We start from the raw sequence: 12,127 nt of genomic DNA, 5'->3' as shown, positions 1-12,127 counted from the left end.
TCAACTTTAAAAAGTCACGAATTGCCCATCTAACTGTCCTGTTTTTAGGATACGAATTATCAAGTGAAGGCAAGAGCCTTGCAGACAATTTCTTAGAGAAATGTGCTGTACTCCAAGCACCAAAAACGCTGAAGAATTTACAATCAATGCTAGGTTTCCTGAATTTCGGAAGAACATACATACTAAATTATGCAGAGAGAGTTAAACCTCTCTATGAATTAATAAGACCTGATTTCAAACCAATAAATTGGACTCAGAAACACACAGAAATTTTAAGATCACTACAAACAGACATGTTAACTAAAACAAAATTGCAAACACGTGAAAACGTACGCAACCTTGTAATCCGAGTCATCCCAGGAAGATGCGGATTCACGTACCTGACCTCTAATGAGGGAGAAACGGTACCTATAGCTTACAAATCTCATTTGTACACACAAGCTGAAATGAAATCCAGTTCTACAGAAAAGATTCTGTTAGCGGTTCAAACTGCTGTAGCAAGAGAAAGAGCCCTAGCCCAAGGCAAGAGAATAACTGTTTATACAGCAGAATCAGCCCTTGAGGCGTTAACAAGCCCAGTCAATCTAAAAACAGTGGCATTAGATCCAGAATGGGTACAATGGGAAAATTCTATTGCTGCAGAAAACGTGAAATTCTATTTTGACCCGAAACTGAAAAAACTAGATGATCTAGAATACGAACAAGAATATCCTCTGCGAATCGAAATTCTGCCTCTAGAAAAGTACACTTGTGTAATCTACATGGACAGATTTGCACAACACTACAATGTAGTGGAGAAATCGTACAAAGCAGCGTGCGAGATTGTTAAAGGTCGCTGGCGCTCTGGTAAATTCAGACCAATGATTACCAAAACTGAATCAATCAGAAACTGTTCAGCTGAACGAGCAGTAATAAGATCCTTAAAGATGGCGCTTGAAAATGCTGATCGTGAATTCCCGACACTAATAGTGTGCGATTCGCATTTCTGCGTCAAGTCTTACAACAGTGACATGCAGACATGGAGTAAAAATGTTTACAAAGATGACACAGGTGCCACAATAAAGCATTAATCGCTTTGGGAACAGGTAGTTCTTTTAAAGAAAGAACTACAGAAGACTCATGTGATACACGCACTGAGTCATCAACGTGATGGCGTTCACGTTGCAGGGAATTCATTGGCTAATACAGCCACAGCGGAAGAGGTTAGACCGGATTCCGTAGCCACAAAAAAGCGTTCAGAAAAACATATAGACGGGGAAACGATGCTGGCAGTAAAAGCCTCATCAAAAGGCAATTATGCAGCATTACCTCTCAACTATCCACTCAGTAATACATACATAATTGATGCAAACTCCGTTCCTTTTGCTCAAATCCCTGGAGTGGGGGATAGAGTAATTCCAAACATGAACCAGAGAGTCTTATTGATAGCAGACGCACACATGGGAGAGGGTCCAAGGCATCTAGAGATCGCGAAATCTCTGAAAGAATTACAATCAGAATACTGGTGGCCGGGGAAGAGCCTGCAACATTACAAATTTGCAAAGGATTGTCCAGACTGCAACAGAGATCGCAGTCGTGAACCGACCAGAGTATTGCCAGGACCTTTTTATTAGAAAGCTTCAGGCATTCAATGATATAGAACTCCAACAAAAGAAATGCGTCCCATAATTACTAAGACTAGATTCACTTAAAAATTAAGACCCCAGCACTTGGCTGACACCAGAACTGTTATAAAAGATTTGCGAGTCCTAAACGGCATATACGCAATTGGCATGCTACATTATGATCAGGGTCCTGCGTTTAGCTCTCGAGCTTACAAAGAGGCCATGAACAGCATGGGCATCGCATTGCGGTACTCTTCACCCTTCCATCCTGAGGGAAATGCGGTAGTGGAAAGAAAAAAACGGGACATAAAGCAATCGATAACGGCGAGGGTATTAAGTTCGGGTGATGGGTGGGTCAAACATTTAACAAGTGTCCAACGTAGTCTTAATAATCTGCCAAGAAATTCTCTAAAAGGTCTCACTCCATACGAACTATTGTTCGGGACTAGAATGCTTATTCAGGACCTTGATAGTCACACTTCAGTGGTAGAAGGAAAAACCTTTGATATCAAAGATCGTTTGGCTGTTTTACAGGATTTAAATGAAAAAAGAAAAAACCTGAGTAACATAAAGTTGAAACAACAGTCGACAGCCACTGAAGAAAAACCACCTGTCCCAGCAAGACCTGTCTGGATTCCAAAGATTGGGAATCTGGTCAGAGAGAAGATCGCGGTGAAGAAGGAATTTGGGCCTTCTTACAGGAAAGCAGTACCTGTCTTAGCTATCAGCAGAACAAGATCAGTTGTACTACCGCCCCTTGCTGATAAAAAGGAGAACGGAGTTGTATCCATCGACATGGTAAAACCACAATCATGTGGCCAATAATAAGTAGTATGCCCAGTGGACTCCCAAGAAATAGCAGAATACCAAAATTTGCTACAATTCAAGAGGCTCATGCTGAAAGACTAATCAAATCTGAGAAAGCTGCAGTGAATAAAAAAGGACTATGCAATAATGCCATGGAACTTGTGCCTCTTGAAACCCAAATAGTAACAGTTCATCAAGAAACACCAGTCTACAATGATGTAGCCTCTGACTATTCTAAAGAAACAAAGAAAAATGTAAAAGCAAATGAAAATCCGGGAAAAATCCCAACAATTGACAGAACTGCATCTGGTTACTTCATCAACTTCGACGACTTCTCAGAAGATGCAAGTGAGCATGAAGAAAAGCCTGCAACAAAAACATTCAAAGACAACGTAATTGAGCTTTCTCTCCAACTAAAAGAAACATATCTGATTTCACCATGGAAATCAGATATGATATTGAATTCTGGATTGTGTTAGGTGTACTTTTTCTCCTACTTTGGCTCATCATGGTTCTATGTTTGGGAACATTCATTGATGGAAAATATAGTACAATGCCTCACACATCCTCCCACATTGAGAAAAGAAAACTGTCACCAGTGAACATCACAGCCAATCCAATACCCGGTGGGGTAGCATGGGACAGAACTGATTATGACATTTTTGGCCCGGTCGAGCTCTTGAAGCATCCACACCAGTTTAAGGTTTCATTAAGTGACTTTGTGACACCGAGTACTTTTTCTGATGATTGGGACGTTGAAAACATTAATAATATGATGTCAGATTTAGTAATGTCAGCCAAATTTAGTGAACATGATTATTTGCAGGGTTCATCAAATTATGAAGAGTTATATTGTTACACCCATTATGGTGAACACTATTTGCATAAAACTGCTCAGCCTAGAAATGTTTAACTTATAACCAGTGGGAACACTGTCCAACTCCACCGAAAGGCAGTTCAAAAACATTTTATGAGAAATTCCAGTACTTCTCAGGGTTTAATAACAGTGATCCAGAAACGTTTTACTTCAAAATGTTAAGTAGGACAGGAATGAAAACAATGTTGACAAATACAAAACTGATTTATTCTGAAAAATGTTATGACAAAATGTCTACATTTGGTTTTTGATTTTTGGAAAAACACCATTGAAACAAAAACGATCTGGGGTTCCAAAGATTGGCAAGTACAAGGCCTAGAAGCACTATTTAGGGCCTGCATGATCCCAGAACAAATGATATTTTTGAATGACACAATTCAACAAACTACTTGTCTTGGCTTAGCTAAGATAAAAGACTTAAATAATCCGTCCGAAACCCATAACTGATGGTGACAGCACTACAGATGTGGAGATAGACGTATCCCATATTTTACACCAAAACAGAACACATCCTGATTGGAAAAAGTGGTTGATCTGGCCAACAGACACGAATAACCGTCAAGATAGATTCCTGAACAAAACACAGGGGTTCAAAATGACCAAACCAGACCCTAGATATTCCCAAAGACAACATCCAGGGATAGTTACAACATACAGTGTAGGGAAACTATGCCTTGAGTGGCTAGAGAAATCCACACTGGCTGAAATTAAAAAACACTTGACTTTACTTAAAGACGGTGCTGACTTGCATGATTTCATAATGGGACCACGCAAACAGCGTCAAAAACGTTTCATAGCGGCCGGTATATACGCTGCGTACAACGAAGCATAGAAAGTAATGCAAATTGAGACAGCAGAAAAAATACGAGAAATTGATCGTATAAATTTGGAAAAATCACTTTCTGTTGTGGACAATGGGTTAACGACTCTGTCCTCCAGAATATATTCACTGGACAGCATTGTATCATCTGCTTTTGATATAATAGAGCAGGACTTACTAATGTTACAACATGGTCAGTCTCAAATATGTTCTATTGTACAGCTTGGTTGGACGTTGCAAAATCTGCATTCAGGCTACGTACCATGGCGTTTAATCAACACAACGTCATTATTCGGTATCTTTAACCTTACTGATAAACAAATCAGTTTGGCACAAAAAGGAGCAGACTATACGATTCTGAGCATTGAAAAACTCGAGAGATTACCATTGACAATGTCAGAAAGACCTGTCATTGAATAGATAATACATGGAACGATAACAATTCCGATAACAACTTTCAGTTTAAATACTGTCAAGAGTATATACCAGCAGGCCAGTATGAAAGGTTGGGTAAAGAATACATCAAATCAACCTGGGATTTACCTTATACACACAGATATTATAGTGAAGGAAACAAGGAGGTATTTCTTAGTGGTGAAAATTGTAAAAAATCACTACGCGGTACACTTCTGTGTCAAGGTATTAATTTGCATGGAGCCTGCGAAGGGTCTTCAAATAACCTTTCATGTCACCTGCATGGCAGGCCTGCAAAACGGATAGAGCCATTTTTTAGACCACTTTCTAACTGCAGTTACGTTTTAATAAGTGACCACAGCTGTTGTGGCATGCTGCCAGGAAAAGCCTATCTGACAACTGTAACTTCCAGGGCCATTTGCTGTATGCAAGTATTGTATCCACACAGCAATCCAGATATGGGGGCTGCGTTATGGCCTCGGTTGAATATCTCTTCTATTCGAATTGATACTTTAAGCAGAATTAAGTCTATTCTTTTACAGACAACTGTGCCTTTAACGTCATCCAAAGAAATGTATGATCTGCAAGTGGCAAGGACATCGGCAGAGATACATTCCCTTTTATCGACAAATTGCCCCCTGCATTTCGTAGAAATACTAAGCCAAATCTTAAGCATGTCTGATACCAGTGACATCGCACATGTATTTAAGACCATTTTTTCGGGACTGTTAACACCCTATGAAACAGTTCTGGGCATCTTCACGAATTTTGTCCATTCTGTCTTTGGCAGCCTACCCTTGATCTTGGGACTCGTGGCAGGAATTTTATTTTTGCTCCTTCTGCACCGATATGGCAAGCCAATCCACAGGCAAGACTCTAGCAACGATGGAAGAAACGATCCTAGCAATACGATACCGAGACCGTATCACTAAGGTCCTCGGATTGGCCCGGCTAAGAGATCTGAGTACAACCTGGTTTCTTTCATTCAGACCGATCTGGCAAGATTGCATCATACCTGTGCTTCGATGTCTGCTATGCGGAGAAGAATGCGTGTTGGACGTCTGTCTTACACTACAATCAGCAGTACCAATGGATATCGATACTTTGCTAGGTCCGGTAACGACTCATGCATCGTGTTGTCCCCAGCGGCTACCGGTTCTGATGACGGCATTCGTTGAGACTTCACCACTACGAGTAGGTGAAGGTGAGGTACGAGAGGAAAGCAGCATCAAACAGGTACAGCCTTCTGTGAGCATTGCTGATCCAACCATCGATGATTGCAATCACGCAGAGAACTGCACAGTTGCAGTATTTTCAAACTTGGTCGAACTTTCACCTGATGTGATAGACCAATTTTTTGCAGGTCTGTCTGAAATAATGATCTATCCAATCAACGAGAATAACTCTTAAAAACAATGAGCACACAGGGTTCCCTGAACTCTGAATTTGGCCTTCAGCTTTTGATAAACAAAGCTACAGAAAATATTTGGAACTCATCTTCCCCTGAAAGCAAAATTATTTTTGCCAATTTTTCAAAATATTTACCTTTTTTGTGGCACATGATACTCTGCTTAAAATAGAACTATTCTTAGAGAACAGAGCTTCTATTTTTAGGATACTAGAGACAATATTTTACCTCAGCCTCTAGCACATACAGTATTTTGTATAAATATGTGATGGAATGGTCTCGACCTTCTTTTCTGTATTCAGAGCCATTTCATGTGTAAATTTTCGCAAATCATTCAGCTGAGATATATATGCATTTATCTGAATGATGAAACTGCTTGAAAAGCGTACAGTACCAATACTCATTTTTCGTGTATTCACCATATACCATTTCAAGTGCAAAAATATGTATTTTGGGGTGGGTTGAAAAACACACATGCATTGTTACATGTTTATTATTGCTTAGTTTTTTAGTAATGATGGACATTAATCCGTGGAGTGGGTGTTGTATTTATATCTAGGACCCTAATTCGATATTCCCGATTCATGCCCTTGTGCGGTTATAATCAATAATATCCTTACAGAGGCATAAGAATCAGATCCATATTCAGTAATAGCCCATGCAGTCCAAAGCACAGCCGGCTACTCCCATCGACTCCTAGAAAGCACAACGTGTTCTTTAAACAAACCAAGCCTCCAGCAGCCCGGGAAATTCCCCCCCTGCTTTTGTTTTGATTTGAACAAGAACTCCTGGAGTCCAGCAAGAACTGTTAGTTCTTGGTGACGTCTTATGTCCAACCTTACGTCAAACCCGGCACCTTTCAGGTATAAAATACCAACAGTTGCCTTAAGCAAACACACGGTGGTTTGGAGCAGAGCGGCCATCTACTTGCCCGAGAGCCCAGCTGATGCAAGAGCCCACGGCAGCCGCCCCTCCCATTTGACGCGCTGAGAGAGACGCTGTCTTTTTCTCCAGCCGAGAAAATCCAGCTCCGGCTTTTCCAGCCTACCCTTGCGGGTTGCTGGAATATCGAGTCCTGAGGAAAGAGATACCAGACCTCCCACATTCTATTACCAAGGTACGGAGCTGACTAAACCCTTGAGAGAATTCTTGATGCAGATTCTTGGCAAAACAATCTTAACCCACTTAACTTAAACTGCTACTTACTTACTCCTTCCCAAGTATTAGGCTTAGGTCAGGTACACCGGGGTAGGCTTAGTTAGAAGCACCAGTTGAGTACGTTAGTCAATGTTTTTATGTATGTATATATTTTATCCATTTTAAAGTATCATATGGCTAAGAAACCATATCAATGCTTTTACAGTATTATTTCATAATACTACTTTTACTGTACGCACTTTACTTTATTTTAAGTATTGCAATCGTGGCAATTCATTTCTCTTGCATGAGAAAGAAGACTGTTCAATAAATACCACCTTTTTATTGAAAACGCCCGTCTCTCTATTTCTCTGCACTCTGGTGAAACTAAGTATGAACTGCTGACTGAGTGAAATAGCTGTCTATTGTTTTCACACAACTCTAGAGATATACTCTTATTCTGGGAGAGCAAAGTTGTCATGTTTATGCGGTTGTCGGAAACTGAATCCCTTCTTGTCTGAGCCATGGGAGCTTGTACCTCCCTATTCATTCAAGAAAGTTTCCAGTGACCTCTGAGCTAGCTGGCGCAAACCTAAATTAAGTTTAATATAGTCAGTAGAGACCTAGATGACCTCAGTCCTACGTCTACACTGCTGTTTATGTTATTCCAATGCGCAGACCCTATTGGGAAAATAGGAACTACACTACAAGGGGGCAAAGGTCACTTCCCTTTCCCCCCTTTTCTCTGTTCCAGTTGTATGTATTAGCGCCTATTTGCAAAGTTCCGTACCTGAATTGTAGAAATAATGATTTTGCTAGTGGTGGTTCTATCTCGTCTAAAAAGGGTTCTCGAGTAGCAACATCTTTAAAAGATAAGAACCTCAAGGTTAACGAACCTGCAGTAGCACTGTTCGACAAACTATTGGCTATATAACTCCAATAGGTCAATTTAAATGCTTTTTACAAGGTGGCGTAAGTTTTTGAGGGTCACTCCAATAGTGAGGCAGGCCTAGTTTTTCCATCCAGGACATTACATGTTTCAGCCAGGGGATATCTCTTGTTTGGCCCACCTTTGTAATTTCCTCCAGCCCAGCTTTATAGTGGATTAGTTCTAGAATCACCCAGATCCTTATCCAGAACAGTAGCGGTCTTAGTACAGCAAAGTGATCTGTGAGTTTGATGTTCAAGTCCATAGTCACTGGCAACAAAGGTGTCCTATTTGGAAGTTTTAGTAATTGTCTAAAATATTTATTTTCTTCCCGCTCGAAGTTCTTTTTACAGTGAGATCCCCAGATATCAGCCCCATAGAGGGCTGCGGATTGAGCTTTAAATTTATATACTTCCAAAGCCGGGGAAACAGCCTTGGAAGTACTGGCTTTATGCTTCTTTAATATGGGGATCGAACTTTGAAGCAGTGTTATCCTGCTTTTTTAAGATCACTACAAACAGACATGTTAACTAAAACAAAATTGCAAACACGTGAAAACGTACGCAACCTTGTAATCCGAGTCATCCCAGGAAGATGCGGATTCACGTACCTGACCTCTAATGAGGGAGAAACGGTACCTATAGCTTACAAATCTCATTTGTACACACAAGCTGAAATGAAATCCAGTTCTACAGAAAAGATTCTGTTAGCGGTTCAAACTGCTGTAGCAAGAGAAAGAGCCCTAGCCCAAGGCAAGAGAATAACTGTTTATACAGCAGAATCAGCCCTTGAGGCGTTAACAAGCCCAGTCAATCTAAAAACAGTGGCATTAGATCCAGAATGGGTACAATGGGAAAATTCTATTGCTGCAGAAAACGTGAAATTCTATTTTGACCCGAAACTGAAAAAACTAGATGATCTAGAATACGAACAAGAATATCCTCTGCGAATCGAAATTCTGCCTCTAGAAAAGTACACTTGTGTAATCTACATGGACAGATTTGCACAACACTACAATGTAGTGGAGAAATCGTACAAAGCAGCGTGCGAGATTGTTAAAGGTCGCTGGCGCTCTGGTAAATTCAGACCAATGATTACCAAAACTGAATCAATCAGAAACTGTTCAGCTGAACGAGCAGAAATAAGATCCTTAAAGATGGCGCTTGAAAATGCTGATCGTGAATTCCCGACACTAATAGTGTGCGATTCGCATTTCTGCGTCAAGTCTTACAACAGTGACATGCAGACATGGAGTAAAAATGTTTACAAAGATGACACAGGTGCCACAATAAAGCATTAGAAAAGGGGGTGGTGATGAACAGAGTGTCTGAGTTAAACAGACCACTCTTACCCAGTCCAAAGATCAGGGCTTGATCCATCACTGTTATTTATCTCACTGCCCCATCCCAGCTCAGAACCTGGCTATATGCAAATCAGTCTGTCCCTGGCCCAGTGCATCATGGGAACAGGGCAAACTAAACTACCAAGCCAATTCTTCACCAGAAAGGAGACAAGCTACCGGGGACCGGTTTCTGGCATTTCAGCCTTCTTCGGCCCGGCTTGCTTGAATCCTGATGGAGCAGTGAGAAAGGGACTCATGTCTGAGTATACCCTGCCACACCTATAGTGGCCAAAAACGATTTAGAAAAGGGGGTGGTGATGAACAGAGTGTCTGAGTTAAACAGACCCCTTGTTGTAATTACAATAAAGCATTAATCGCTTTGGGAACAGTTAGTTCTTTTAAAGAAAGAACTACAGAAGACTCATGTGATACACGCACTGAGTCATCAACGTGATGGCGTTCACGTTGCAGGGAATTCATTGGCTAATACAGCCACAGCGGAAGAGGTTCGACCGGATTCCGTAGCCACAAAAAAGCGTTCAGAAAAACATATAGACGGGGAAACGATGCTGGCAGTAAAAGCCTCATCAAAAGGCAATTATGCAGCATTACCTCTCAACTATCCACTCAGTAATACATACATAATTGATGCAAACTCCGTTCCTTTTGCTCAAATCCCTGGAGTGGGGGATAGAGTAATTCCAAACATGAACCGGAGAGTCTTATTGATAGCAGACGCACACATGGGAGAGGGTCCAAGGCATCTAGAGGTCGCGAAATCTCTGAAAGAATTACAATCAGAATACTGGTGGCCGGGGAAGAGCCTGCAACATTACAAATTTGCAAAGGATTGTCAGACTGCAACAGAGATCGCAGTCGTGAACCGACCGGAGTATTGCCAGGACCTTTTTATTAGAAAGCTTCAGGCATTCAATGATATAGAACTCCAACAAAAGAAATGCGTCCCATAATTACTAAGACTAGATTCACTTAAAAATTAAGACCCCAGCACTTGGCTGACACCAGAACTGTTATAAAAGATTTGCGAGTCCTAAACGGCATATACGCAATTGGCATGCTACATTATGATCAGGGTCCTGCGTTTAGCTCTCGAGCTTACAAAGAGGCCATGAACAGCATGGGCATCGCATTGCGGTACTCTTCACCCTTCCATCCTGAGGGAAATGCGGTAGTGGAAAGAAAAAAATGGGACATAAAGCAATCGATAACGGCAAGGGTATTAGGTTCGGGTGATGGGTGGGTCAAACATTTAACAAGTGTCCAACGTAGTCTTAATAATCTGCCAAGAAATTCTCTAAAAGGTCTCACTCCATACGAACTATTGTTCGGGACTAGAATGCTTATTCAGGACCTTGATAGTCACACTTCAGTGGTAGAAGGAAAAACCTTTGATATCAAAGATCGTTTGGCTGTTTTACAGGATTTAAATGAAAAAAGAAAAAACCTGAGTAACATAAAGTTGAAACAACAGTCGACAGCCCCTGAAGAAAAACCACCTGTCCCAGCAAGACCTGTCTGGATTCCAAAGATTGGGAATCTGGTCAGAGAGAAGATCGCGGTGAAGAAGGAATTTGGGCCTTCTTACAGGAAAGCAGTACCTGTCTTAGCTATCAGCAGAACAAGATCAGTTGTACTACCGCCCCTTGCTGGTAAAAAGGAGAACGGAGTTGTATCCATCGACATGGTAAAACCACAATCATGTGGCCAATAATAAGTAGTAGGCCCAGTGGACTCCCAAGAAATAGCAGAATACCAAAATTTGCTACAATTCAAGAGGCTCATGCTGAAAGACTAATCAAATCTGAGAAAGCTGCAGTGAATAAAAAAGGACTATGCAATAATGCCATGGAACTTGTGCCTCTTGAAACCCAAATAGTAACAGTTCATCAAGAAACACCAGTCTACAATGATGTAGCCTCTGACTATTCTAAAGAAACAAAGAAAAATGCAAAAGCAAATGAAAATCCGGGAAAAATCCCAACAATTGACAGAACTGCATCTGGTAACTTCATCAACTTCGACGACTTCTCAGAAGATGCAAGTGAGCATGAAGAAAAGCCTGCAACAAAAACATTCAAAGACAACGTAATTGAGCTTTCTCTCCAACTAAAAGAAACATATCTGATTTCACCATGGAAATCAGATATGATATTGAATTCTGGATTGTGTTAGGTGTACTTTTTGTCCTACTTTGGCTCATCATGGTTCTATGTTTGGGAACATTCATTGATGGAAAATATAGTACAATGCCTCACACATCCTCCCACATTGAGAAAAGAGAACTGTCACCAGTGAACATCACAGCCAATCCAATACCCGGTGGGGTAGCATGGGACAGAACTGATTATGACATTTTTGGCCCGGTCGAGCTCTTGAAGCATCCACACCAGTTTAAGGTTTCATTAAGTGACTTTGTGACACCGAGTACTTTTTCTGATGATTGGGACGTTGAAAACATTAATAATATGATGTCAGATTTAGTAATGTCAGCCAAATTTAGTGAACATGATTATTTGCAGGGTTCATCAAATTATGAAGAGTTATATTGTTACACCCATTATGGTGAACACTATTTGCATAAAACTGCTCAGCCTAGAAATGTTTAACTTATAACCAGTGGGAACACTGTCCAACTCCACCGAAAGGCAGTTCAAAAACATTTTATGAGAAATTCCAGTACTTCTCAGGGTTTAATAACAGTGATCCAGAAACGTTTTACTTCAAAATGTTAAGTAGGACAGGAATGAAAACAATGTTGACAAATACAAA

Source organism: Lissotriton vulgaris, chromosome 11, assembly GCF_964263255.1.
Source record: "Lissotriton vulgaris chromosome 11, aLisVul1.2, whole genome shotgun sequence".
NCBI lineage: Eukaryota > Metazoa > Chordata > Amphibia > Caudata > Salamandridae > Lissotriton > Lissotriton vulgaris.
This window is presented reverse-complemented; position numbering follows the sequence as displayed.